At 38.2% G+C, this 23,860-nt stretch overlaps 1 pseudogene across 1 annotated transcript; it reads left to right on the top strand.

Moving 5' to 3' along the window:
• Nucleotides 1-10,150: 10,150 nt before the first annotated feature.
• Nucleotides 10,151-15,895, top strand: LOC311608075 (small ribosomal subunit protein eS17-like; annotated as a pseudogene). The gene is made up of 2 exons: nucleotides 10,151-10,178; nucleotides 15,371-15,895. The product of its transcript is annotated as a small ribosomal subunit protein eS17-like (transcript).
• The last annotated feature ends 7,965 nt before the right edge of the window (nucleotides 15,896-23,860 follow it).

Raw genomic sequence — 23,860 nt, 5'->3', positions numbered from 1 at the left:
CTGCAGTCTCTATAGACCAAGAGGCAGCATAACTTTGACGGTAATAATGCTATGTTCTTCCCTATAGTTTCATAATTAAGAGGAGTCACTGAGCTGGTACAAGATACATACCAACCATGGATAATGAGTTGTCCCCAAATTGGCATATAGCCATAAAAATTGGACATTATTTCTGCTTTCTTAAAGTTTGTGTTTTATGTTATAAGGGAAAAAAAGAGAAAGAATCAGAAGGGATGAAGTATATTCAGGGAAATAAACAATTCATTTAAAAGAATCTTGTAGGGACAAGACAAGAAACTTCTCCAGGGTCAGTCTGGGCCAACCCACCTGCTCTTCCTCTCTTCTGCCCCAACCTTCTCTATCTACATCATTAGAACTATGAAAAGAAATCCACATGCCCAGATTTCATCATAAAGGTGTAAACAACATGAAAGATAAACACGGTATCTTCTTTCTCAAATGTAACACACCTGTAGAAGTGCTTGTTAATGAGAATGACCCAGATAAAAGCAGAACACAGCATTTAAGGAATATCCACAAACTACAGCAAAGAATTCACACAGTTTTAGAAGACAAAAGGAAACAATAAAATTAAGGACAAAAAAAAAAAATTTAAGGAGAATGAGTACTCAGGTCATGCCCAATAAGCACAAGCATAATGCTGATATAAATGACAAAGGTGAACTATGACCTGAGAACAAAATCCAATAACAAGATAGGAACATTTGGAGAGGATGCAAGTTGAGATAAAGATAGGATTGAAAAGTACATTATTAACTCAATTAGGAAACTCAAAAGAAAGCCTTACAGGTAGACTGAACCAAGCAGAAGATAGAGTATCAGGACGGAGCAGAGGATCCAGACCAAATAAGCAAGAGATGAAAATAAGAACACAGAAGAGGAGCATACATGAAATGTAGGAAACCATGTTAAAAAAAATACAACTCAAATCCTATGCATAGATGAGGGAGAAGAATCCCAAGTCAGTGGCTTAGATCAGCCCTTCAACGATATCACAGGAGAAATCCTCCCCAAACTAAGAAAAGACACATTTATATAGATATAAGAAACAAAACTAAATACCAAATAGACAAGATAAGAAAAGAACACCCCCACACCATATCATCATTAAAGTACTAAGTATACATAACAAAGAAAATACTGAATGTTGTAAGAAAAAAAATACAAGTCACATATAAAGGAAAGCATGTGGGAACAGCAGCTACTTGCTCAGTGGAAACTTTGAAAGCCATTAAAAATCCGGAGCAATGCATTCCAAGCCTTACAAGACCGTGGTGGTCACCCAAGACTGAAATACTCAGTAAAACTTTCTGCCATAATTGAAGGAAAAAGTAAAACTTTGGATGGCACAAATAGTCTGAAAAGACGTATATCCAACAGCCCAAACCTAATGAAAACACAGGAAGCAATATTTTGGGCTGAAGAAAAGAATGAGCATAGATGAGAGATTGAAGAAAAAAATATGAAGCCATAATTATTAAAACACAAAGTAGACAAACAACAACAACAACAACAACAACAAACAATGATCAGCAACACAATTACCACAACTAGCACACACATTTCTACAATAACTTTAAATACCAATGGCCTTTTTTTCTCTAATCACGAGACAAAGCTGACTAAATGGATCAAGAAACAAAATTCATGTATCTGTTTTAAACAAGAAACAAAGCTTTAAAATTAGTCACCAACTCAGAGACAAAACTATTCCAACCAAATTGGACCAGGAAGTGAGCAGAAATCTGTATCCTAATATCTGAGAAAATAGACTTCAAACTGAAACTAATCAGAAGGGTTTGAAAAAAATATTTTATTGTAATCAAGGTGGTAGTTAAACAAAAGTATATTATTGTCCTAAATAGTACAACAAACTCATATTTCATAAAAATTGTACTACTGGATTTAGTAGGTGATTTTGATGGCCCATTTTTTTCTAACAGAGAAGTCATCTGGACTCAAAACAAACAGAGAAACATAAGAATTAATTGACATCACACATTTTACTCAGAAGAATGTAGATTTCCTGTAATAGGCCACTGCTTGGGATACAAAGGAAATCTTTAAAAACTCAAAAAGATTAAAATGGCTCTAGTGAAATGGAGGCACAAAGTTCATAGAAGTAGCCAGCCAATATTTGATTTGACTGAAGACTTTACTCCATGAGATGGAATCTATACCCAAGATTGCTTGGTTGACCAAGAACCTGAGACTAGATTTTTTTTTTAAATGTCAGGGTAAAACCAAATACTACTATTTGAAATGGAAGTTTTCACTTCTTTATAAACTCAATTGTGTTATGTAAATATGTTTTTATTTTAATCCCAAGAGAGTGGGATTTCAGTTTGAACTTTAGTTTGTCCACAGCTGTTAATTTCTCCTGAAGGAAATAGCTTTTGCCAGCTGGTAAGGCCTTCCTCTTGCAGCAAGGAGCAGTGTGTGTGTGTGTGTGTGTGTGTGTGTGTGTGTGTGTGTGTGTGTGTGTGGTCCCAGGGCTCTGAGGCTCTGAGGATATAAATGAAGGCCCAGAGAGAGCATGGAGCGACCTGTGATGTTGACTTGCGGTGTATAGTAGTTTGAAGAGACCAGAGACGGAAGATGTGGTGGCTCGGAGAAGACAGATGGAGAGAAATGCTTCAGAGAGCAGCGGCTTGGAGGAGCCTGCTGGCTGCGTCTGTTGTGGATGGAGATTGGTATAGACCCAAAAGCCCTTAGACCCCAAAACAGCCGAAATAAAGTGGCTCCCTCTCCATACTAACCTTCTCTCTTCTACTTAGGGTTGAGAGGTTGGAATGGAAACTGAGGGCCAAACATCCCAAATAAACTAGAGCTTAAAAAAAAAAGAGCACTACAATTATTCTTTAAAAAGCAATAAAATGATTCCTAATAACATTCTGCTTTACTCACTGATCAATGCCTTACTCAGACATAAGAGATTCTTCCTCCTTCTGCAGATGAGAGTAAATACATACACCCACAGAGAGCCAGACTTTTGGAACACTCAGCCCCAACTGGGAATTCTCCATCAAGTCCCTCCTCTCAAAAAACCAAAAAAACAAAAACAAAAACAAAAACAAATATTATGTAGTTGAGAAAGGATGGTACAGTGCAAAAGATGCTGCGTTAGCATTAGATAAGAATTCATACTGATGCTCACCATAGAGATGAACGTTAGGTTGTAAGAACACAGAAAGGTAAAGACATGCAATTTAGTCAAAGGAAGCATCCATTCACTCACATAAATGACATTTGTTAAATCCAATGTTTTTAGTATTTTTCTAAGTATTAGTGGATAATTAGGACCACAATACTTACTGATTTCTGTATTTTGCTTCCTGTGAAAGGTGCAAGTGAATAGAAAACCGTAACTTATACACTGTGGCATATTACGATAGAAACAAATGTGATCTGCATTTAACATGGTAATAATTTGTAGACACATCTTTCATTATAAGTACTATAATTTTTTATATCATCATGTAAATTATATAGCAAAAAATATGGGAAGTATATGCCATTCCAAACATTTCCTAGACAACATCATTTTGCACAGAGAATTGAACTTATGTGTGGCTTCCTCATTCTGTTCTTCCTCCGTGGTACTCATAGGATCCAAGAGAGGGACAGGAGACACGTTTCTTCAGTTGAGAAATGAAATACAAGAGCAGGAGAAAAATAGAAGCAGCTCAGCAGAACTAGGGACCAAGTTTCAAAATAACAGATGTAAGATATATTTGACCTGAAGAGCTGTTTGACATATTTTTCCTCTTCACTTTTTAACAGGCCTGGATTAAATAAAGATTTGTTTGGGTTAAAAATGAAAATAACTCTTTACATTAGTAAGGTCAGAATACTCAGCAAAAACAAAGCATGTTGAGAATCCTGGATATTGGGATAGAGAGAGCTGGCAGGGAGAAGCCAGGGGTCATGGAGTCTGTACTGAATTCTGTTACGGCTGTGTTTAAGGTAGTACAAATCTCCTAAATTCATCGAGTCTTAATTTCCTTCCTTGCAGAATGTGGCTTAAAAATATGCCTTTTCTAGCTCAAAAGACTATTAACATAAACCACAAAGATTAATACGTTGTAGACATAAGAAAACATGTGAGGAGTTTTAGTCAAACAACTTGTCTGAGAGCTTACGAGACACGATGTTGAGGCCAATGTGGAGTCCAGGCATCTCCGGTTCTAAAACTCAAGCAGTTGATATGTCTTACAGTGTGCAGTAAAAGAGGATACTCAGATGCACTGAACAGGACTGGAAAATACCTTCCATTCTCAAGTCAGTTTTAGCATCCACTTGAACTGAGAATTGAAAACACACACAAACAACAACAACAACAACAACAACAAAAACCCTCTTCAAACAATTTAACTATGAGTGAGACCTATGAGATCTATTTATTCTCTTCTAGAAGCTGCCTTGCTTTGAGGTGCTTTTTTTTGCCTGATTTACAGGTCACATAAAGCAGGGAAAGACATCCGACTGTAAGGGAAACGGAAAGGCTGAGTAATGAGCCCTTCCTCCCTTCACTAATATTTAAACATCTGACTTCTAAAGGGCGTAAGGTAGAGCCTAGCAGTTAAAGTTGACAAACGTGCGTTTATGAATGAGCTTGCTCCCAAGGTTGCTTATGTATGGAGCATACCTAATTCGTTCCTGCTCAGTACCTATGTTACGTTTGAGCTTGAAGTACAGAACTAGTCCTTTGATGCTTGTATGCCATATGATGTCTGTGCTAAAGAAGTTTTCATTTGGGAGCAAGGCTCATTTGTAATGACATAATTTGGAAGCATCCACAGTGATAGAAACCTTTTGAGCTGGATTAGTTTAATGACACAGCATCTACCGTGTTCTATCTACAGCAACACATTATCATGGGGGGGGGGGAGGAGAAATGCCTGAGCAGCAGGGAGCCTTTAATAGAGGACTCCATAGGCCGCTTAAATAGTGTAATCTGAGTTTCAAGTGGAGCATTCTAAAGAAACTCTATGAACCTTGCTTTGGGGCTTCAGAGACAAAGCTCCGCTCTGGATCTACCTGCACAGACAAGCTCATGCCTCTCTTCTACAAAGCCAGGTGGGATCACTTGGCTAGGAAACATCAATTACCTCTGCTTTTGCTCAGAAAAATGGCACAGTTATTTTTAGATGTATTTTCCACCAGTCTACAAAGCATTACAATTGCCATAACATACTGCATAGTGTCATGACCGTGTACGAATCCCAGAGAAAAAAAATGAGCCTTCTCTATGATACTGAGTGCCACATGCTTGTTTGTGAGCCAGGAGGGTTATGTGTCGTGCAGCTTCTTATACAGTTACCCTGCGTCAGCATCAATGGGAAACGAATGGCTTCGATTTCTATAGATTTCAAATATAATTAAATTCGCAAGGTCCCCAATCTCCCCTGAGGACAGTGTTAGCTGCTGGTGTTTAAGGTTTGAAATAGTCTTATCTGGATATAATGAGTCAGGTTCTTGTAGGGACTGATCAAATCACTGCTACGGAGTCACCTTTGGAAGTTGTATTAACGCAGCAATAGCTTTATAAGTTATTCACCACTGATATGACTTCACTGGTATGTAATTTACACTTGGAAATGACTCTGGTATATGGGGAATCTAGCTTTTCATGATCTGCTTACTTGTTCTAATACAATGCATATTTTTTGGTCAATACGTTTGAAATAAAGTGTCTTCATAAATATAAACACCTGACCTCTTATGAAAATAAAGTTTTGCTTCTTTTTTTGTTTTAAATACTTGAGATTGAACCTAGGGTGTTATGCATACAAGGGAAGTAGTGTTTACCCTCCAACCTGCTTTAAGCTTTTTATCTCATTTGATTTTGTGATGGGCTATCTTAAAGTTAATTAAGTAGTCCAGACTATTTTTTTTTATGTTTTTCCACCTATAATCTTTTATTAGATATTTGTTAAAATGTCTACACCGTTGGTAAATATATATGAAATGAATGAAACAACATGTTTTTAAAAGTCATTTCCTTTAATATTTTGAGATTATAACTGCATAATGCACCTTTCCTTTTCTTCTCTCTGAACCCTCCCATGTACCCCTCCTTGCTGTCTTTCATGCCTTTGTTTTTCTTTAACTGCTGTTACATGCATACAATAAAATGCACATGTATATATTGACACACATACATGTTATTAAATATATAAACACACCCTGCTCAGTTTACATGTTACTTGTTTTCAGGGCTGATATTTGTTGCCAGGTAACCAGTTGGTGTGTTCTTCCCAGAGGAAGCCTACTTTTACCGTTCTCAGCTTTCCTTAGTGGCCTAAAGTTTTTTGTGTAGACTTGAGGCCTCCTGGGCTTTTTCCCTTTCAGTTTGGAATGCCTATTGTTGCTTTCCTTGTCCAGCCCATCTGTAGGCAGTCATGTTGGTGAGATACGGGTCTAACTAGCCTTTTGATATTCCTAGGAGATACAGTCTCACAGCAAACTCACTGATCTTCTGCCTCTTACAGTCTTTCTGCCCCTTCTTCCTCAATGTTCACTGAGCCTTAGGTAGGAACGTTGTTTTGTAGAAAGTTCCACTGGTACTGGGCTCTACAACTCTACGTTTTGATTGGATGTGGCTTTCTGTTCTGGTCTTGGATTGTTGCAATGCGAAGTTTCCTTACAGATGGGTAAGGGCTAAGAATTAAAGAGTACTTCAGGATTGTGTTGGTGTAATGAAGAGCTGGTTGTGAGTTACGACTTACAAGGCCTGGCGAGTTAATTGCCAACCCCCCAGGCTTCTACTACCAAGCTTGACTTCCTTCTTGTTGTGTGGGTCTGAAGGCCAATACAGACATTTTTTTAAATCTCTTTAAATTATAAGTTATATATGCAACACGGAAACAAGTTTTCCAACAATAAGATATATAGACATGGTCCTTGTGATTAAAGGAGGGGTTTGGTAGTGTTTAAAGCGGAACAATAATGTGACTTCCTTATTGTCTTAAAGGGTAAGGGAATTATGTTTATAACTAATATTAGTGCCATTTTTCAATTGTGTATATGCCATTATTTCTTCACAGTTTAAATTATAAGGTAAACCGAATGTAAATACTAATAAAACAGAAATCTTAAAAAAAATCTCTTTAAGTTTTATGTTCCTATCAGTGTTAATACATTTAAATGAGCATAATGAATTTTATGTGTTATCTTTAAAAATAGAAGTGGTTGTTCTTTCTGGTGCAGTCTTTCATCCACAGGAAAATCTACTTCAAGGGATGAAAAACTTCATTCTAATTCTAATTCTCTAAGCCAGTTGGGATAAATAAAAATGTATGTACATAACTACCAAATAAATGTACTTACTTTAATTCACTCGACAGGGGATTAAAGTATTTTTGGTTTATTGAAGTACATTAGGGCACAGAAGTCAAAGGTCTGAGTCTAAAGATGGCACCAGGGAAAAACAAAGACTGGCATCAATAGCCCTTTAACTCCTTGAGACTGTTTTTCTTTTATTGCTGAAGGCTGTGTTTGCTCACTTGCCTGGCTTAGACCCTTTAAGAAATACACATTGCTATTGTTTGGATTTGGGACATTTCAGCTCCCAGGTTGTGGAGTAAGATCTGACTACTGTCATCGCAAAACATAAAGTGAAAAAATATGATTATATCTCACCCATCCATGAGATGTGATAATTTTAACTTATATTAATAATAATTTTGTTCCCCATACTTTTGTACCAAATTTTAGTATTCCAGCAAGCATTCTTTTACCACAGCTGGTTTCTTTCTTTTTTATTCTTTTCTTTCTTTCTTTCTTTCTGACAGTGTTTCTCCCTCCCGGTATCCCTGGCTATTCTGGCTAGTTTAACTAGTTCTGTAGGCCAGGCTGGTCTTCAACTCACAGAGCTCTGCTTACCTTTGCCTCCAGAGTGCTGAGATTCAATCATGTACCACCAACCAATGGCACTCATCACATCTTCTTGCTGCATGGATAATGTTCATAATCTGCATTATCGTTTAAAAGATGCTGTAATAGCTGTTACAGCATGTTTAGTTGACAGATCTAGAGCCTAGGATACAAACCGTTGTATATAGCTATGAGGGACCGTCTGCAGTAGGTTAGCCCCTGATGAGCCTGGAAGAGATTATCTAGATTGTCTTTGTTGATGTGGATGACATCTCACTGTGACACGATGCTTCCTGAAAGCCTCGGCCAAAACAAACCATCGCTCTCTTCAGTTGTTTCCTTTCAGGTATTGTCTTTTATCAACTACAAAAGCACGAATGTGAATTCTAAATGAGAACCATGCAAGTATTTGTATGTTCTGAATGAGAAGGAATCACATGAAAACCCCAAGGGGTGATGTGGAACCCCGGCGCCCTACCTTGTGGTGTGGTGCTGTTTGCGTCAGTGTGTGCAAAGTCTCAAGGCATCCTGGAATTGTTTGTGTTAGTGTGTGCAAAGTCCCAGGGCATCCATCATAAATGCTTAGTGATTCTGGAAGCCAAATAGTTTTCCAGAGGACTAATACCTCAAACATCTTTAATGGAGGATTTGAACTCCTTAAGGATACTAATTTTTTTTAGCTGTTGACTTTTAAAACTATGTTATTTTTGACTTTGGATAACTCTTTAAAAATGATGTAGATTTATATTTTGGAAGTTTTATGAAATTATATATATATATAAAATCTGAAAAGTCAGGCAATTGGAAACATTATTACTTGAATGCTTCCCTTGTTGAAAGACTAACCTCTGAATTACTGCTCCTTCTGAGACAATGTTAGGATTTATGGTTTTTTCCTTTTCTTTGACACCTAAAACACACTCTTGTTAGCAGAAAGAATTTAAGGTAATGAGGAGCACAAATACAACCCCCAAGGGAAACAGATGTCATGCACACTGACTTCCTTCAGTCACCTGAAGGGCAGCACCATTGCTCTCCCAGTCTGTTTCCTGAGTCAGGGAAACAATGGGAAATATACACAAATCTTTTTATATTTGTGTTTAAGAAACATTACCACAGGAAGAGTTCAGAGTTTACATTTACTAAATCAGAATTTACATTTATATTTACTACAAGGCTTTAAAATTAGGAGGTCAGATTTGGAAGTGTGTATAGTCTCTCTGGTTAGTCCATAATTTGGTTTTCTCACTAGCTTTCATGATATATATATATAATCTTCTTAGTAAGATATTCATTTCGAACATTTAAGAAAATATACTTAATGTCAAGTGTTAGAAAGAAAAAAATAACTTTTTTAAAAGTATAAGCTACTATTTTTTATATTTTTGAGAAAGTGTCCCAATTGCAGCCCACACTGGCTTGGAACTCACCGTATCCAAGCTGGAGTTGAAATTGCAGATTTTTGGTTTTCTGCCTCATGCTCCCAAAGCTGTCAGGACAGGCACAAACCACTTGGCTGGCCTGATTTCTCATATTTTAAGGCCTGATAAAAAGAAATTTTGGGCCAATAAAAAATCCCAAATTGGAGAAAATCATTCATAATAGACTAATAAATATCACATGACTGTGGCTGCATGTTTGGGTATGCACATACATGAGGTAAATGACACCGGAAAGTATGTTTCCCAGTTCTTTAGCCTTTTTCACATGTTATTGCAAACCTGCAGTCACATTTCTGTGTAAAAGTTAGAGCCAGTGAAAGCTAAAACTGAAAGAGAAATGTGAGTTACACCCGCTGCAGCACAGGGATTTAGCAGCAGCCTTAGCATCCTGAATTTGTTACCTACTCGGACAGGCTTGTGTCTTAATAATCTGAGCTGTAGCTATCTGTAGTCATAGCATGCTCTTTCCATGGCAAACCCTAGACCACTGCTGGCATGGAGACTCACCTAGAGAATCACTTTCCTGAATTACCCCCATCAGCTCTTCCCACTACTGAGTCTCAACTGCCTCCAACAGTTATGGAGCCTCTTGCAGATAACCAGCAACCAGGATTGCAGCTGAAACGGCTGGTCCTCCTTAAACATGACATTCGAATTCCATGACGCTAGATCTGCAGTGGGGTTAATTTTCTTGCACTTGACTTTACCTGACTCCAGGCAGACATTATTTTTCATGTTATCCACCTTTGTGATCTCAGCAGGCCTGTGCCAAGGATACCACAGATGTGACAAAACCCACAGTAAGCAGGATGCCTTACATGCATTCAGACTTTCACAGTAAGTTTTCCACCAGGGTAAATTTTGATCACTATTTCCTTGTTAAGACATTGTTCTGCTTGTAAAGTTTAATCTTGAACAATTGCTGAGGAGGCTGTGCTTTTATTTCACCATCTCAGCACCAACAGCATTAGATGATGGACAACAAGAAAGGGTTTTTCCACAAATAGAGGGGAGAAAAAAGCAAATAATAAGTATTTCATAATACTACATTCCTAATTAAAACAGTGGCAATTTCAACAAGTTTTTCTTTTTGTTTTTTTCTTTCAAGATAAGCAAGGTGTGATCTGAAATGTCTAGACCTGCATGTCTTTTATATATATATCTTTTACCTGGACAAAGACCAAGTAAATAGATAGTTATTTTCCATTACTAACACACTTATACTGTAGCAGAATTATATATTTTAGGCAGGTAATAATACTTTATCCTTAGCAAATGTTCCAAATACATATATATGTAATCATAATGTTATAAAATTATTGCCTCTTAACCCAATTTGTTGCTAACCAGCTCATTTATTTTAATGGAGACAGACATCTTTCACTGTAGATGTTATATTATATATAAAATGAAAAGAATGTTCTATAATAATCAAAAGAAAAGATACTCTTAGAACCTACTTATGTGGGTGTGTAAAAAATTAATATAGATGGCTGGGTGTTCAGTAGACTGTACATACCTAGTACTCATGCGGCCTTTGGTTTCATGCGTAACACTCCAAAAAGTAAAATAAAAAACACAGCCTATGTTGAATGTTTGATTGCGTGATAATACTTTTACCTCTGTGAAATTCAGATCAGTTACCTTTTGGAACTAAAGAGCTGTAAGACAATCATGTTAATTTTGGGTCATGTGTTTGACATAATTGATAAATGCTAGAAAATTCTTCAGTTACTTCAATGAGCACTGACAATAATGGTTGTGTAATTTTTGCAAGATTTTAGAAATTTATCACTCTTGGTATATGCATAGTAAAACAATGTGCTTTGTTAAATAGAAAAAAATAGTCCAGGGAAAATAGGAGCCCAAAGAATATTTTTTAAAATTTCAATGTTAATTGACCTTAGCTTGAAACATCCCATAGTATTTATGCTTTTTCCCTTTTTAAATTTTTACAGGAGTTTAACATTGGCCTTTTGTTGTAGCCTTGTATATTTTCTCCCTGTGATGAACTCTGATTTAGGAGCTGTGATTTTTTTTTTTGTGAAGAGATGCAGTTTATGATTTTCCTACTATTTCAGTGGTTTTCAATTCTTACAGATTATTAAGGAGTTTCATGCTTTATTAAGTTGTCTTCAAATTCTGCTACTTGATATGGGGCGCTTGCTAGAGTAGGGGACAGGATGCAACGTGTCTTACAATCTAGTCTCTTGTCTCCTAGTATGAGTGGCCTTCATTTTCCATGAGAGAAGGATGAGAAGAGAAAAACTAATTCAATGAAAGTGAGGTCCCTTTCCATTCTCCTGAGTGCTCATACATCCCAGCTCCTATCCCCAGGCAAAAAGAGGAATAGGGGTAAGCAAAGCAGAGAGGAATCTAGGAAGCATGTCTTCACGTTGCCTAGCTACTCCTCTGGTTTGCATGAACCCTTAGTCTACTCCAATTTTTTTTTTAAATATAGCTTTACACAGAAGTGCTATTAAGTTTTACTTTTTTTCCCCTCATTGTCAACTTTACTTTTCTTGATTCTTCCCTGAAGGTCACCCTGGACTCACAGGACAATGGAACCTTCCTCAGTTGACTCTGTTGTCGCTGCGTTTTCACACAGTGACCTTGAAGGATGGCCTAGCTTGACTGAGGAGAGCTTGTTGAGAGGCACTTGTGTGGAGTGGGGACTGGCATAGAGATGGGCAGACAGCAGCTCAAAGCCCGTTCCTTGTGTGCATTGTTTTCTGTTGATGCTCCATTGCAATGACCTTTCCTGCCTAGTCTATAGCTGTAGAACAGACAGACTCCTGTTCCTATAGAAGAGGGCAGGTAGGAGTGTTTTAAATGACAGGAAGTGAGTAAAAGCATACATTTTTACATGTAGGTGCTTAGGATGTCACCGTGCTCTGCTTATATTCTGGGTTCAATTCAATCCTTCAGTCAGTGAGTGTATCAAGGGAAGAGGCTTACCAATTCAGCAGAAGTACTTTTTTGTCTTTGCCTTTAGGTTGTGTCAACTATACTGTATGCCAGAATCAAGAAGATAAAGATTTTCCCTTACAAACTAGAACAGTGCTCTCCTATGCTAAGTAAGGGTGGGACCATATAGAGTCAGTGACTTACCTGCATCGTATAATTGCTATCGTATGTTGTTTGTCATCTAAGACAGTTACGGGGCTGAATTCTATGAGGTGTGTGTGTGTGTGTGTGTGTGTGTGTGTGTGTGTGTGTGTGTGTGTGTGAAAAGAACAGGCGGCTACCTCAATTCACATTCCAAATCGCCTCATCCTCACACATGTGCCGCCCTCTAAATGAGACAGCAGTTCAACATCAACTAACAAGGCACTACGCCTTCTATACTTACTCTATTAGATTTTAGATGAGAACCATTTAAGGCAAGAACAAAATGAGATGGAGAAGGATAGCAGAAAAATAAGGTTTTTGGAGTGCTATTGTGACTTCAATGCCAGGAATCTTCAGTTTGAGTTTTGATTTGTTGCATGCACCATCCCTTTTGACTTCATGTGCCAATCTCTGTGTCATTTTCATTAGTTTGGGATTATTTTGTTATTGCTTAATAAGTACATTCCCTGTGAATTCTTACTCTTCACACAGGATTCTGTGGTTTTTATTAATGTGGGTGTATACTTGGAAAAGCCTTTGTGGTTCACGATTCAGGAGAGAGGTTTTGTTTCCAGACTGCCGGCTGACTACCCAGGAAATATCCACCATTGTTGATACCCTAGCAAAATACACACTGTTGGGTCTCATTGCTTAAATATTCCCACTTCTAAAATTACCACGACACCATTGGGGGTGAATGAATACACGATTACAATTTCAATTTGACAGTTTTAAAGGAAATGGCATGGGGATTTAATTAGACCCTCTCCATGTGCTTCATTGATTCTCAGATGGGTTTTCATTCTAGCAATGAGCAGATGTGGATTTTAACATGGAAGTTAGGTTTTCTTATACCTCGGCTGGCATATTTAAATGAGCATAGCAACAGATAGTGCCTGGATAGCCCTCTCCCAAAGGAAACTGGTGTGTGTGTGTGTGTGTGTGGGGTGCTAGGAAGTAGTTCTAGGCTTCATCTCTCTCTCCTTTGTGAAGTAAAAGGCATGAAACTATCAAGAAAGTAAAGATTGTCTTTTGCCTCATGGCTTTAATGATACAGAATAAAAGGGAAATTAAGGTATAGTCAAATATTCTCATTTAGAGCTGTGGCAGAATCTTTCTGGCTTTACAGAAAAAGAAATATTGAACTTGTATGATTTTTGGATTGGATAAATTACCCACTTGACATAGAAATGAAAATTTTATTAAAATAAGTTACAAAATCTGGGCACGCTATCACACACCTTTAATCCCAGCACTTAAAAAGCCGAAACAGGCCTATATCCGTGAGTACATCGCCAGCTTGGTTTGCTGAGAGAGTTTCAGGCCAGTCAGAGTCATACAGTGACACTCTGTCTCAAAGCACAAAACAACAAAACAACAAAAACAAATTACTGAAGATATTAAAAGCATTATAAACTTTTTAAAGATCTCCTTTGAAATATATTTCCCCTCAAAGTGTAATGTGTTCTTCCTTGTGAAGTCTTGGGCTCCCACTCTTTTCCCAATACATAAGTGCTTAAGATTTCTAAGAGGTAAATTTGAATAGATATTAGTAGCAATATCTGATGGAAACTGACCACAGATGTCTGAGAGGCATGCGTCACCAGCTGTTTCACTGATCATGCAGTTGAGATTGTCACCACGCACTCCCTGGGATGTTCTGAATAAATAGGATGTGGCAACGGTCTAATTTAAGTCCTCAGGCTCTCCGCAAAGGCTCTGTGCGAAGGCTCCCTTGTAATTTCACTGGGCTAGGTTGACTCCATTTTCTCTATATCCACAAACCTCCTTCCTTCCTCCTCCCTTTGTCCTTGTCTAACTCTCTTTTTTTCTCTTATTCTTCTCTAACTGCGTTTCCATCTATCTATTGTCTATGTATCTATTATGTTTTATAGCACTGAATAGTCAATCCAAATCCTCACACGGGTAGCCAGATGCTGAACTACAGATCGACAAGCCCCATCATGAGACTACATGCATAGTGTGGCATGCACATCCTCTTTCCTACAGACCTCTACATATCCTGCAGTTTCAAGTGTTTAAGTCTTTGTTGGCCACATCTGAACCATAGAGGCATGATGACATAATTCAACCCATAAGCTGCCTTCACTGTGTCACATCTAATCTGACAGGATGAATCCAAATGCAGCCAAACAGTTGGGCTATGTAGAATGAGAATGAAGGGACTTGTAAAAATCAGTCTTTCCTAATAGCATGCTTTAATAGGGCCAAAGGAAAGACACAGAGTATTGAGGGGGATGAGGATAAAGGAATTGATGACTCTGAAGACAAGGGTCACTCATGCCATTTATTACCTTCCCTTAAAATTCTCTCATAGTACCCAGATCTAGCCAATGGACAGGACATTCTCCACAGTTGAGTGTAGTGTGGGCACTGACTTTCACACAAACTCTGGTGCCCCATATTTGACCACGTCCCCTGGATGGGGAGGCCTGGTGGCACTCAGAAGGACAGCAGGCTACCAAGAAGAGACTTGATACCCTATGAGCATATACAGGCGGAGGAGGTCCCCCTCAGTCACAATCATAGGGGAGGGGAATAAGGGGGAAATGGGAGGGAGGGAGGAATGGGAGGATACAAGGGATGGTATAACAATTGAGATGTACTATGAATAAATTAATAAAAATATATTCAAAAGCTAAAAAAAGTTCTCTCATAGGCACATTGTCTTAAGTAAATTTGCATGATTCTGTATCTGAGATACAATCCTGAAGATGCTCAACTTTATGAACAGCAGTAGATCTGGCATAGCCATGTTCCAGTCTTGAGAACTAGCACTGGACGGGCCACTTTATTTTACCACAGACTCTTTTTCTCCTCTCTCAACCTGGGGAATAAAATGAAATGATTAGCATATTTCTAACTATCAATCTGAAATGAAATTCTAATTTATTAAGACCCTGTAATCTCTTTTACCGAGACCGGCCAACATGGCCACGTTTGCGCCAAGACCGTGAAGAAGGCGGCCTGGGTCATCATCGAGAAGTATTATGTGTGTCTGGGTAATGACTTACACACCAACAAGCACGTGTGTGAGGAGATCGCTATTATCCCCAGCAAGAAACTGTGCAACAAGACAGCCGGCTATGTCCTACGAGAGGTTTCTCTATCAAGTTCCAGGAAGGAGAGAGAGAGAGAGAGAGAGAGAGAGAGAGAGAGAGAGAGAGAGAGAGAGAGAGAGAGAAGAGACAATTAATATTCCTGAGGTCTCAGCCCTAGACCAGGAGATCATTGAGGTAGATCCTGACACCAACAGAATGCTGAAGCTTCTGGACTTTGGCAGTCTCTCCAACCTGCAGGTCACTCAGCCTACAGTTGGGATGGATTTAAAAACACCACGTGGAGCTGTTTTAATCTGTTCTGTCATATTTTCAATAAACCTGAAAACAAGTTTAAACAAAAAAGACCCTGATAGAGTCTGAGTATGATGATGTATGCTTGTAATCACAAAGCTTAAGATATCAGAGCAAGAGGATTGTCTTGAGTCTCAGGCCAGCCTGGAATACATAGTTAGACTCCATCTCAGAGCAAACACATAAAACCAAATATGCTATCACTTTCCTTGACTGTTTAAAATCTGAATATTTAACATGCGTATTTTCAGATCTGCCATGGATATCATATAGAAATTGTCTATACTCAGAGATAGAGCTGTCGGGAACAAGCAACAATATTGTGGGAGAACTGAGGCCTGATTTCTCTGAAGTTTATTGTGCAGGTTGTTCTAAGTCTCCTTGGAACTGCAGTATTTCATTCATGTTTTAGAAAGTCAGTAGTCTCATGTCTTCTGGAAAGAATATCGCCCTGGACAATACAAGTACTGGGACGACTCAGAATTTTGTCACTAACTGACTCTGTAATTTTGGGTAAGACATATAACTCCCTTTAAAAAAAATTTCATTCTTCCTAGCTATACAATGAGCCAGATGTCATATATAATCTTTAAGTTTCCTTTTCGTGTCAAAACATTCATTTCAGCCACAGTTAGAACCCTTTAATTGATTAATTTTTTTTTTAAGTTCAGCTTGGAAGCCTCCCACAAAAAATCAAAGCTGGTCACATACAGTCTTTCAGTGGTAAAAGTTTCTTCTATGATTCACACCACTTTAACTACATGTAATAATTTCATGAAAATGGTGATTGTAAAATAATGAATATGATCTAAAGTCTCTAAAACACTTTGAAACTACACATACGTACATATAGTGCACGCATACATTACACCAATACAAACACACACACACAAACATACATGTCTTTATATGTATAAATAAATTCTCTCCCCCATATCAGCACCAAATTTAGCCTAGAGAAGCATCCTATATGCTCTCATGCATAGACCTCCGGTTTAATATCTAAGATTACTACCACAGTGCAATTTTTTCTTGTTTATTCTCATTTGTCAAGGTTTTATAGTAAAGAAGACTTTGAAGATATGTGGACCAATATTAAGGATTGTCTAATTAGGGTTTCTATTACTATGACAAAACACTATGACCAAAAGGAAAGCAGGGGAGAAAAGAGATTTTGTTTTTGTTGTTGTTTGGTTGATTGGTTGTTTGGGTTTTTTTTTTGTTGTTGTTGTTGTTGTTCACACTTCCATATTGCTGCTCATTACTGAAGCAAATCAGGACAGGAATTCAAGCAGGGCAGAATCCTGTGGGCAGGAGTTGATGCAGAGGCTTTGGGAGGAGTGCTGCTTCCTGCTTCCTGGCTTTCTTTACCTGGCTTGCTCAGCATGCTTTCTTATAGAAGCCACGGCCACCCAGGATGGTACCGCTCACCGTGGGCTGGGCCCTCACCTGTTGATCAATCATTAAGAAAACGCCTTGCAGCTGGAAATCCTGGAGGCATTTCCTCAACTGAGGCCCCTTCCTCTCAGATGTCAAGTTAATACACAAAAACCAGCCAATACCAGGATCAACCTCAAAATGACTTGATTCTGTTCATGTATGGCCTTATATTTGTTGATGGACTACATTACATATTTTATCGTTACTGAAGGATTTCTTGTCTGGGATTCACCATTGATAAAGCAATATTCTCAAAAGAAAAAGTATACTGCATATTGAAAGTCAGCCTTGTTCAAAAATTGCTCACTGATCTGGAATCCATAATTGTAAAAATGTAGCACCTTAAATATCAAGGAAACACAATGAATCACTTGGGTAAGGAGATGATGTGTTTGATACATTGTCAGGATGCTCTGGATTTCCCCGGAAGTGCTTGTGGTGGAACTTTCCTTTGCCAACAGCTGGGCTGCTTTACAGAAGGCTCCCAGCACTCATTTGATGAGCTTCTTTTTATGAGTTTCTTTGATTAAATACAGTTGAATGATCTGACCCTCGGAAAACTGATGGCAAAACATACTGGAAAATTGCCCCATTTCCTGGGTTACAAATCCCTGGATCTTGGTATATTGTGTGAACAACCTACGTAGTTCCCACAGGAAACAAAAACAAAGCTTTGAATAACAGGTGGCTTTAAAAATGACTGAGATGCATATAAGTCAAGAGGCAAAAAAAAAAAATTATAATTTTTAAAATGGTGAGATGGGAGCCGCTGTTGGGGACATTAAAATGTTCATATTATAACTGCATAGTTGCATGGTGTCCTCTGCATAAGCTGGGATAAAGTGATCAGTACACAAAATGAAAACATCCTGCTTCCACGAGCACCTCACCCCATATTTACACTCATACTCTGACAATTTCAGAAATACTAGCAAACGGACAAACGCAAACCAGGTTAATCTCATGTGCAGTGCTGGTCGTTGAAGTTGCTAACTGTCAACTCTGCTTCCCAACACAGGTCATGTTTCCTGTGGCTCCACTAGGAGACTACTGAAATGGCCTCCTTATTCACTTTAGTCAAAGGCTATAAAAATTATACTAGTGACGACACTTTCATAGTTGGGCACATCTGTGACAAATCCAAAATGTAGAAAAAAATGTTAGTTTCCACATCAAGCATTCAGGTTAGGCTACATTACTGTATAACCTCATAGCATTTCAAAATTCCAAGTGATATCTACGAAAACATTTCTCTTTAAGGTTGTCAAGCAGAAAACAAAACAGAGTGAAATTCTATTAATTGATGTAATTGGTCTAGTAAACCAACGTGCTACAAAAAATACACTGATCTATTTTGAGTTGATGAGTTCTACAAATAGTTTCTAAGGTATGAACACCAGATTCATGAGTAATAGTTGTAGTTTATCTGATGGGAGGGTTATTGAAGAGGACTAGTTTGGAGAAACTTCTCCCATGCGTGAAGTGAGCTGATTGTTTCAACCACTACTCTAAAGAGAAAAATAGCTCCCTGGCTCAGAAATTCTTTCCTAAGCAATGAACTACTGTACTGTAATTTGTAAGACATAAAACAATACAACCATTCTTTACATGGCCGACACATCACTCTTCAGCATTCAAGCAGCCAGTGAGACTGCAGAACTAGTTCATTTTTATTCATGTTTTAAAAGCATCCAGGGAGTGAGTCACTTGCCACTGCACCGTTGGGGAAACTGAGGCAACAAGAGGTTTGACTGTCTTGACAAGCTTATACAACTAAGTCCACAGTAAAGAGAGAACGGGTGCTGGGCAGTGGCGCCACACCCCTTTAATCCCAGCACTCTGGAGGCAGAGGCAGGTGGATCTCTGAGTTCGAGGCCAGGCTAGTCTACAGAGCTATTTCCAGAAGAGAGAAACCCTGTCTTAAGGGCCAAAAAGCATGCAGGGAAATCACTGATTTCATTTTTAAGGAATGTTTACCTGTTGCAAAAATTAGATTTTTAATTCTTATAGGTTGATTTCTTCTCCCGATCTAAATATTTCTTAGGGTTTATCCTTGAAAATAGTATGAAAAAGTGATATGAAATAGCTTCCTAGGCAAAGAAGAAAACAAACTGACATAATTGAAGCCTCAAACAGCTCTTCAAAGCCTGGCACTATGAGAGCCAAACTTTCCTCGCAACTGTGAGGGTAAAGGCTCAAAGATTTTCCCAAATCAACAGGCTTTTGGAGTGTCCTACTGAGAATAATAGCACTTTTTATTGCCTTTTATTTTCTTTAGTCCTTTTACATTTTGTAGGAAATTTTAACTTCTTGGTAAAAGGTATTTTCGTTGGAATAAAGAGCAGGACTCTCAGATGTCTATCATTTGTCTAAAATGCTTTAAAGTTTGAGTTTTCTATATATATCAAGAGTTAAGACCCTCTGAATAGCACCTACTAACAACAAATTTAAGATTTCAAAAACCAGCCTGCATTACTGCTACAAAAACTATACCTGTTATTGACATCACACAGTCAGCTTTTGTGCAAGTTTCATTTGTGACAAGTATTTATTATACTTATCAAGTGGCAGGGAAAAAGGCCCAATGCCGACGCTTTAAAAACACTGGCAGGCACTGTATGTAGGTGGCACCGGACCAATCAGATAATGCGGTTAAGACAGTGGCCGAGAGGTCAAAGCATTTGTAGAAATTGGAAGGCCGTCAGGAAAGTGAGACTTGTCAGCCTCCTGTTTTCAGAGGAACCCAATATTTTAGTGGGAACCCTGAGGAAAGGAGCTGTGGTAGGCAGGATCCTGAGAGATCCTCAAGGCTCTCGTCAGCGGGTATATAGTGAGTACGGTGATGTGAAGGTAGAGTTATGGTACCGTATATCGCTCGGCAGGAAAGGTTTTGCGAATCTCGAATCATCTCGATGTGATACAGAGGGAGGCAAACGTGAATGACTCTACCCTAATCGGGTGGGGAAAGTGGTAGAGATACTCTCTTGATAGCCTGGATGCTTGGAAAAACCAAACTGCTCTGCAATGAGAGTGTCTATGGTGAAGGTGCAGGGGCGGGTGGGGGGTGGGGAACAGGGTGACGCAAGGACTCGCAGGTAGTCTCTGAAAGCTGGACATATTTCAAGGGACTACAAGGAGCCAGATTCTGCTGTCAATTACAGAGTTAAAGTGAGATCCTAGGGAGGGAGGGAATGGGAAGCTAAGAGCGAGGCGATAACAGTCAGGATGTAATATGGATAAATTTAAAAAAATCAATGAAAAAGAAAGGGATCCTAGAGCAAGACGTGTGGCTTGTAGCCCCTGCTACAACTTGAGGTGAGATCTGGACAGATTCTTTACCTACCTTTGTATTTATTTCTTCATCATAGGTCGAGATGGGGTGGATGACATAAATATTTCCTTTTATTAAGTTACAAAGGTCTCCAGGGGAGAAAGAATTGTATAGGACAGCTCTGTGAATTAAAACTTGCATTGGATTATATGAGATCAACTGTTATGCAAATCTCATCACTTACAGGCCTTTTTACTAAAAAGAAAATCAGTCACATTCATAGAAAATTACTAATCAGATAAACATTTAATTAATAAACAAGGAATCAACTGAGTGGATATCAAGTGTTTACAATTAACATTGAAAAGACTTTTGACTATTTTCATACTGATGTTTTAAAAGCTACAAATTTTATTTAAAGGACAACTGTCTTTGTTGAAAAGATACTTTAACACCTGGAGACTGATACTCCATGGAGCCAATTTGTAACACTTTTTTTTTTTAAGGAAACCGACATGGTGTTTGAATGTTAAACCTTGGATATGTGAGTAAATAAGAGCACATATTTTTAAAGTCTATAATCAAGATTTAACATATAAACTATTTTATGCAAAGGATGGACCTTTGCAACATTTAAGTTTACTTTCAAGTACAAAACCTAGATCAGGTTGCTTTAGCATGCTAGTATAAAACTTCTCAGTGAGATGATACATAGCCATTTAAACATATTAAACAGAAAGTCTTAAGTGGTGATTTTTAGTATAGTAAGTTAAGGCAGAAGACTTCTGCAGAACTGCATCTACTGTGTGATTTACATACCAAAAGATATAAATGAAATTCAAAACCCTGGATGGAAATATATGACACTGTTTATAATCATCTTGCTTGCACTTCAAAGTTATGATGGTTTCTGTTTTGTTCTTCATTTTTGGTATTCTATGAATATATATGGCTTTAAATTTTTAGAAAAAAATTGCACAGATTTTTTTCAAAAAAAAATCATATTTAAGAACTTTTGCATTCTAAGGATAAACCCATGGTACTTTTCTAATAGACCTAACAGAAGTTGTTGGGTGGTTGAAATGCAGTAAAATACAAGCACGTATTTCTTCTGTTTAGACTGGCTACAGATATTTCAGACCAATAGCTCATAGGGCATGTACAATTGTGGCTATATTTTGTACTGTTTTAAGAAAATTTGAAACAACCATATAAAACCAAGAAACATTCACTGAAAACCAACTTTCTATCTTGTTTATTGGTTTGAGATCTGCCATATAAAGCTCATGTTCTAGATGGTGACATGGCTGGGGTGGGACTTTTATGGAGATGTGCAGTGCGCCTTTCATGTAGATGTGCAGTGCGCCTTTCATGTAGATGTGCAGTGTGCCTTTCATGTAGATGTGCAGTGCACCTTTCCATTTAACAGAGACCCCTTGCTCCCCATGGACAACCTGGCACGCCATACCAATTACTCTTCATGCTGTCCTGCTGTACTTAGTCTACAAAAACATTTTTGTCATTATTTCTCCACCAAAGGCAGAAAATATAAGCTAGATTCTAGAGAGTTCTTTGTTTCTCAAGCCCAGTGTGTCTTCTTCCTTCCTTCCTTCCTTCCTTCCTTCCTTCCTTCCTTCCTTTCTTTCTTCCTTTCTTCTTTCTTTCTTTGTATCTTTAAGATAAAAAGAAAATGATTAGAAGCACCTCTTTTTAATCTGGGCTAGATGTTTAACAAATGTTAATTTCTTGTTCATTATTTCTTTTTTAATTTTTAATTTATTCACTTTACATCCTGATTGTAGCTCCCCTCCCTTCTCCCCTTCCAGTCCCACCCTTCCTCCCTTATTCCCCACCCCCCCCCTAGTCCTCAGAAAGGGGGAGCCTTCTTCTTCTAACATCTGACCTCAGCCGATCAAGTCTTATCTGGACTGCCTGCATCTTCTTCCTCTGTGGCCTGGCAAGGCCGCCCCACCAGGGGAAGTGATCAACAGGCAGGCACCAGAGTCCATAATTTCTTTCAAATACGCCACTTAGAAACAGCATGAAATGGTTACAACATTCCCAGTGACCTTAAAGGGGACATCACAGCAACATACTGAAATCAAGCAGGAAAGGCAGATTTGCTTTCTAGTGAAAACAGACTATAAAGAAAGAAGTTGATGTGATAGGCATGTAGCTAATGCTAATTTTCTCCTTTTATTTCTGTCGGGATCAATGGACTAGCTCTCCAGATCAGAAAAGAAGCCATCTTCTCCTACCGTGTTAGGTTTTGGCTGCCTTGAAGTTCCTGGCCTCTGGGTGAGGTTAATTGTTTTGGAAAAGCCGCCAATGCCTCCTTGCTAAATCACATTCAAGACACTAATTTCATTTCTTCCCTGGCTGTATATAGGTGAATTAGCAAAGCCCCACTCTTACATTGTTTTCTAGTCTTCAAGTGAAGCCTAATTAAAGAAATATATAGTTTTTATTGAGCTGCAAGAAAAAGGGACATGGGGCACAATTAAGTTTGTATTAATAATTAATGACATAAAATTATTAATGTAGCAAATATTACACATTAATAAGAAATATATTTTGTCACCAACTGCTGCATAAAATCCTTCTTCCATAATCTATAATCCAAAAGGAAAAATGGAAAAGGAAAATTAAAAAAAAAACCATAGTATTACTGCCTGAGTTTATTGCTGTTAGAAATAAGATGTTTTCACATTTCAACACTATAATTTCTAAGGGACAATTATTCTAAGTTAATGTGCAAAAAGTGAGTGATATAAGCATATTCATAATAAAAATTATTTTCCGTGACATGATTTTTACTAGGGGACAATAATACTTATTAATCTGTCTAATAGTTTTCTCTAATAGATCACTGACTACAAATTCATGACAAAGACCAACCATCTTCTTCATGTTTCATGGATACTTACTCCGAAAGTTTTCTTAGTCACTAGAAGTCACTTAGGAAATTTAAAAAATGAGGATCTGCCTCCCTGGCCGCCCTCATTCCCTGATATTAGGGAGCCTACACTTCTCTTTTATCAAAGCTCTATAACTTGCTAGTTTAGTTGACTGTATATGCTGTGTGATGCATCTTGGGCATAAATGACTAAGGAATAAATAATGAAGAGGTTGCTAGCCCACGGGTACCTGGGTACCTGTTTCTACCTTCGGTGGTTTGTCAAAAGAAATGCTGAGCCAGAGGTTCTTAGCCACACAGAAAGGAACCCTATGAGCGCTTCCATAAATCAGGAGCCCCAAAGGGCTCACTGCTTAAAGATGTCCCCCCACCCCCCATGAAGACAAAGAGTGATTGGTTCCTATGG

The sequence above is a fragment of the Acomys minous genome (genome assembly GCF_964271855.1).
Source record: "Acomys minous genome assembly, chromosome: 11".
Taxonomy (NCBI): domain Eukaryota; kingdom Metazoa; phylum Chordata; class Mammalia; order Rodentia; family Muridae; genus Acomys; species Acomys minous.
This window is presented reverse-complemented; position numbering and strand designations above follow the sequence as displayed.